The following is a 6,547-nucleotide window of genomic DNA, read 5'->3' as shown; positions in this document are numbered from 1 at the left end:
CTTGTTTTTGACGTTTTCCGAGATCTTTTCTTCGATTCTTTTGCATGAGTGCTTATGTATGTAATTGCTTGCTTACGATAGATTGACCAGTGTGTGATGAGTAGAACTATCAGGAGTGATGAGTGTGAATCATCTTCATCAACAGTACGAGGCAAGTTCACACTTTGATCATATCCCTTTCATACCCAGTTTTTATGCATTAGTTTCAACCCTCGAACAATGCATGGTTAGGACTTGATAATATGTGGGTATTGGGAAGTAGCTGATGAGGTAGGAACCTATTGTCCTGCATTCAAACCCTGGGAGTTACTTCTACGTTATGCTCATACTGCTCTACTAAGCTCGTAGACGTGGATTGGTTGAGTGATTCATGACAAATGTGAGAGTTATTATTTAATGGTTAACTTAAGGTGGCTACTTTAATACACATCTGGGTGGAATGGTAGGGGCACCCTGGAGCACGCAGTGGTCTGCCCGGGCACCTGGAGAATCCAGTGCTTGCCCAAGGGGATCCCGGAGGACCCGTGTGATCACCCTATGGAATGCCACCCAGGCTCAAAGGGATCATAAGATTATTCATGCTAGAAACTTCCGTGTGCAGCCACAAGCTATTATGGGCTCTAGCATTTTTGAGTAAGTTGCATGGCCTCTTTCAGTGGTGGGCTAGCAGATGTAGGGGAAAGTAGGTGTAACTGTCCACCCAGAGTAAGGACTTAATGTTTCTAAAAGACTATGTCTCGGTCATCCGTTTCTCAAACACCATGTAGTGCGAGAAATCCAACGGAGGAGATCGAGTCTTGTGGGGAAAAGTGCGCAAACCTAGGCTCCTCATTTTGAGCTGAAAATTTGTGAAGACAGTCTTCTTAGTAACTGATCATCCTCAGCCAAAACTCACGCCCATTAGCCATGTGCATTTCCCGTACCGCTAATCAAACACTTGGCTGCTTATTCATGTTTGAGCATCGATCGGTCTCCTCGTGAGAATCTTATGTTGTGATTTTCTTCCTAGCACCTACCTGGGGAGTGCCCAACCCGCTAGACATGCCTAGACGACCCAGAACACATGGCAACGCCACGGTCACGCGGTGACCATGCGGCGGGCATGCGAGTTTACGCGCTCTAGAGTTGGGGCCCTCGGCCACCATCCAAACCTCGACGTATCGCCACCAAACCATGTATTTATGATTAAATAGGTACTTATGTAACTAGAAATGATTTTTAGAAAAATAAATAGCAAACTATGAGGCAGCTGCAGTTCAAATTTGACCCGCTTCCTGCTGAATCAGCGGGAATTTGTCTTTTTCACCAGAGGTGGATCAAAACTTTTGACACCCAACCATTTTGTCAATTGTGCATTGAATATGGCCTAGTATTTAGAAAATTGATTTGGTCCAATTTTGCAACAAATATATGGTAGGTCCTTCACAAAAAAACTCATTTCAGGCACTCGGAAAATGGAAAATGAATTTTCCATGCAAAGAAAATGAAAACTTCCTTAGGCAACATTGTTTGGAATTCCAAGATGCACCCTTGTGCACAATATGAGATCATCTGAACAAACTATGCCATGAATGTGGCCATAAGATTGATCATTTGGCTTGAAAGCCATGAATCTTCACGCATGATAGCTCATTTCTGAGAACACTTTTTTTAATATAACTACCATATTACAAGTTAATTATTTTTTCTGGAAACTTGGTCACATATGATGACACAATGCGGAGGTTTTCCAATTTTTTGATTTTTTTGAATTTTTTATGCCCGTTTCAAAATGCGGTCAAAACGGCGGGCTTGACCGTTCCTAGCTAGTGGTTGAATCTTGGAATACTTTTGATGTTTCTCTGATTAAATAGATACTTATGTACCTAGAAATGATTTTTGAAAAAATAAAGAGCAAACTACGAGGCAGCTGCAGTTCAAATTTGACCCGCTTCCATCTGAATCGGCGGGAATTTGTCTTTTTCACGAGAGGTGGATCAAAACTTTTTTACACCCAACCATTTGGTCAATTGTGTATTAAATATGTCCTAGCATTTTATAAAATTTATTTGGTCCAATTTTGCAACAAATATATGGTAGGTCCTTCACAAAAAACCCTCATTTCGGGCACTCGAAAAATGGAAAATGATTTTTTCGTGCAAAGAAAATGAAAACTTCCTTAGGTAACATTGTTTGACATTCAAATATGCACCCTTGTGCACAATATGAGATCATTTGAACAAACTATTCCATGAATGTGGCCATAAGATCGATCATTTGGCATGAAAGCCATGAATCTTCACGCATGATAGCTCATTTATGAGAACACTTTTTTAAAATAACTACCGTATTACAAGTTTATTATTTTTCGTGGAAACTTGGTCACATATGATGACACAATGCGGAGGTTTTCCAATTTTTTGATTTTTTTGAATTTTTTATGCCCGTTTCAAAATGCGGTCAAAACGGCGGGCTTGACCGTTCCTAGCTAGTGGTTGAATCTTGGAAAACTTTTGATGTTTCTCTGATTAAATAGATACTTATACCTAGAAATGATTTTTGAAAAAAATAAAGAGCAAACTACGAGGCAGCTGCAGTTCAAATTTGACCCGCTTCCAGCTGAATCGGCAGGAATTTGTATATTTCACGAGAGGTGGATCAAAACTTTTTACACCCAACCATTTGGTCAATTGTGTATTAAATATGTCCTAGTATTTTAGAAAATTGATTTGGTCCAATTTTGCAACAAATATATGGTAGGTCCTTCACAAAAACCCTCATTTCGGGAACTCGAAAAATGGAAAATGATTTTTTCATGCAAAGAAAATGAAAACTTCCTTAGGTAACATTGTTTGTCATTCAAATATGCACCCTTGTGCACAATATGAGATCATTTGAACAAACTATTCCATGAATGTGGCCATAAGATTGATCATTTGGCATGAAAGCCATGAATCTTCACGCATGATAGCTCATTTATGAGAACACTTTTTTAAAATAATTGCCATATTACAAGTTTATTATTTTTCCTGGAAACTTGGTCACATATAATGACACAATGCGGAGGTTTTCCAATTTTTTGATTTTTTTGAATTATTTATGCCTGTTTCAAAATGCTGTCAAAACGGCGGGCATGACCGTTCCTAGCTAGTGGTTGAATCTTTGATTTTTTGGTGTTTCTTTGATTAAATAGATACTTATGTACCTAGAAATGATTTTTGGAGAAAATAAAGAGCAAACTATCAGGCAGCTGCAGTTCAAATTTGACCCGTTTCCTGCTGAATCGGCGGAAATTTGTCTTTTTCACCAGAGGTGGAACAAAGCTTTTAGCACCCAACCATTTGGTCAACTAAACATTAAATATGACCTAAGATTTTATAAAATTGATGTGGTCGAAATTTGCAACAAATATTTGCTAGGTTCTTCATAAAAAAACATTTTGGGCACTCGAAAAATAATTCTCTTACAAAAAACTTATTTCTGAGAACACTTTTTTATGATATTTGCATTATTCAAAGTTTGTTATTCTTACTAAAAAGTAGGTCACACTTGGTGACACAATGCAAAGATTTTGATTTCTATTTGTTTTTATAAATTTCCTAGGCCGTCAAATAGCAGACATGATTTAACATCTTATTTTCAATCAATTATGACCAATTTAAATGGTCTTAAAATCATCAAAGGGGTACTGCGTTTTGATTGGTCCAAAACCATCTCACGCGGATCATGGATTAGCACCGTTGGATGCGCCCGGATCCAGCGGCAGCCCACACCCCCCCTCGTCGCTCTCACCCCCTCCCTCTCATCCTCGTCGTCCCACCCGGAGCCCAACCACCCAAACCCTAACTCAGATCCCCTCCCACTCCAGCGGCCGCTGCCCCCTTCTCCCTCCCAGATCCAATCCAAGCCCTCCCGCCCCCGGCCTCCATCTCCATTCCTCCGTCGGAGCTCGACCCCACCCCCAAGCGCCGCTGCTCCACCCTCTCCCAGATCCCCATCTCCAAGTCACCCTCTCCCTCACTCAGATCTCGATCCGCCACTGCCCACCATCGACGACCCTCACCATAGACGAGATCGAGCTCCTCCCTCCCTCCTGTTCTCCCCCAGCCTTATCCACTCTGAGCCAACCAACCACTCCGTCCTTGGGATTTTGCCGCGCCTCGTCTCGCCGGCCCGGCGACCACAGGCAGCCAGTCCACGACCAGGATGGTGGCGTGCCCCGCCGGGACCATGTACGCGCACGACACTCCGCGCCTCCCTTCCCTCTCATGCGGTTCCTAACAGGCGCGCTCCTCTCCTCTCCTTGGGTGACATGCAGGGCTCACAGCGGTGGTGCATTGGGTGATGAGCCTGCCGCGGTGGTCATCACCGTCGGCGTCCCCGGAGTTGGCGCAGGAGGGGCTGGCCGGCGTCCCCCGTCGACGCCCTCCTCCCTCTTCTCCTGCGTGACCTGGAGGGGGACTGCTCCCATGGTGAGACCAATATCCATCCCTCTGTCTACCCCCGATTAGGATTTGCAGTTGCTTTGTTTGGTGATGAAATGGGGAACTCAGAGAGGGAGGGGCTCCTACCCCTGCACCCCGTTATTTATACTTGCATTTCAGAGAGTATTCATTTGTAATGCTTGTCTAAATAAAAATCAAAGATCCTGGAGTTTTCCATGTGTGGCTGAACTAATTGTGTCTGTCTGTTAGTTTGAGCCATTGTGCTGATAAGGTATCTGGTTATGCAGAACTGCAGATCGTAAAAAAGATAGATTCAGACATGCTTGTGCTAATTAATTTTGAGAAACTTGCCAAATGGACTAAAATCTACTACGAAGAACATGAATCACTGTGTGTTGTCGTAATTTGTTTGCTTCAATCCGTAGACATGTCAAGTCCTTCTGCACAATGTTGGTAAGCGCCTGATGCATACAACTTCAATCTGTAAGGAGGGACTAATAGCATATACGTACTTACAGATGGTTGTTGCAGTTTGAAGATACTTTCAGGGTGCATGAGTGTTAGATTGTTAACTTGTTCCAGAGTACCGATCACTCTATATCTCTAGCCGTTCCTGATGTACGCCTCTATTTTTCTGGATACGAGGATTTTCCTTACAGTGCTGGGCGTAGTGATGTTCATCTCTGGGTTCTACTACACAATAATAGCATATTATGCTTACAAAGGGTACCAGGGCTTCTCTTTTGCCAACATTCCTCCCATATGAAATGACCTGCTGTAATGACGGGCACGGGCACGACAAGCCCGAGGCAGGCGACGCCGGCGGTAATGACCTGTCGGCCCTCCAGTCTTTCGTTCTCGTCGCCACTTACGTTTTCTTCTTCTCCTTCTTCGCCTAACAACACCTGCTGTGATTATCTGTCTGACTAGACGATGGGATCAGTTCTGAGATCATTCTAGTTGTGTAGTTTCGTCAGGTCAAGCGGTCGCATCCCACTTATTTGGAATCAATAATAACAAAGAAGATAATATTGCATTACTTTACTGAACTATTCTTTTTATCCTGTAGATTAAATCTCATTGTTTAAGAGGTCCTATTCTTTGCTTTTATCTATTCAACACACTCCATCATGTTGGTTTAATCAAATCCTCTAGTAATGCCACAGCTTGTCATGCATGTCGCATTTCCTTATTTTTGGGGAATTTTGACCAGTACCACCAGCTCACCGGTGTACATGTTAGGATCGGGCTGAGTCTTTGTGATGTTACTTTATGGTCACCAGCTCACCGGTGTACATGTTTGCTTTCTGTTGGATTCTTGGTGTGCTAGAAGCACACTTTATACTTCTGTCGGGGTAAATGACCACGGGTAGCCTAACTGACTACCCCTGGCTCATCAGAAAATTTATCGGGCCTTTGGGCCTTCAAGCACTCCAAGCATTTGGGCCGCCTTCCCCGGCCGGCTACCAATAAAGCCGACTCCCGGAAGGCGACCCAGCCGCACCGACTCCAAGAAGCCGGCCAAGAAGGATGCCGGCTCCTAGAAGCCGGCCAAGATCACAACCACTCCTACATAACGACGACTTGACGGGGCATGGCCACAGTGCGGCCCACGACCCCCTAAGCCCGAGGCGGGCACGGCTACAGGAGGCCGTACAGGGGGGGGGGATGTCTCCCGTGCGGCCCGGCACTGTAGCCACGCCAGCTACGACGTCATCCACGACCCACACCTGTACGGCCCACGGACTGCGGGCCCCTTCAGTCAGAGAGAGGCGTGAAGGCGGCACGGCTCTTCCTAGTCGGCCAAAGAGTATAGCCGGCCTCCAGAAGCCGGCCACTCCCTTCCTCGAAGCAGGAGCCCCATTAAGGAGACAAGACGGGGTGAGGCTACAGTGATAGCCCCCGAGGCGGCCCACTGTAGCCATGCTCACCTCGACAAAGCCCTCATCATCAGAGGCGCGGCTACAGTAAGCAGCCGCCGACAAAACCCTAGGCGGTGGGGCCGGCCTGTCGACCAGGTAGCCGGCAGCCGGCGGGACCCACCAGCCAGCGGGACCCAGCAGCCGGCGGAGAAGCCGGCGAGCGTAGACACTGACGGCTGGGACCAGATCCCAGTCGGATTA

The sequence above is a fragment of the Aegilops tauschii genome, chromosome 5 (genome assembly GCF_002575655.3).
Source record: "Aegilops tauschii subsp. strangulata cultivar AL8/78 chromosome 5, Aet v6.0, whole genome shotgun sequence".
Lineage (NCBI taxonomy): Eukaryota > Viridiplantae > Streptophyta > Magnoliopsida > Poales > Poaceae > Aegilops > Aegilops tauschii.
This window is presented reverse-complemented; position numbering follows the sequence as displayed.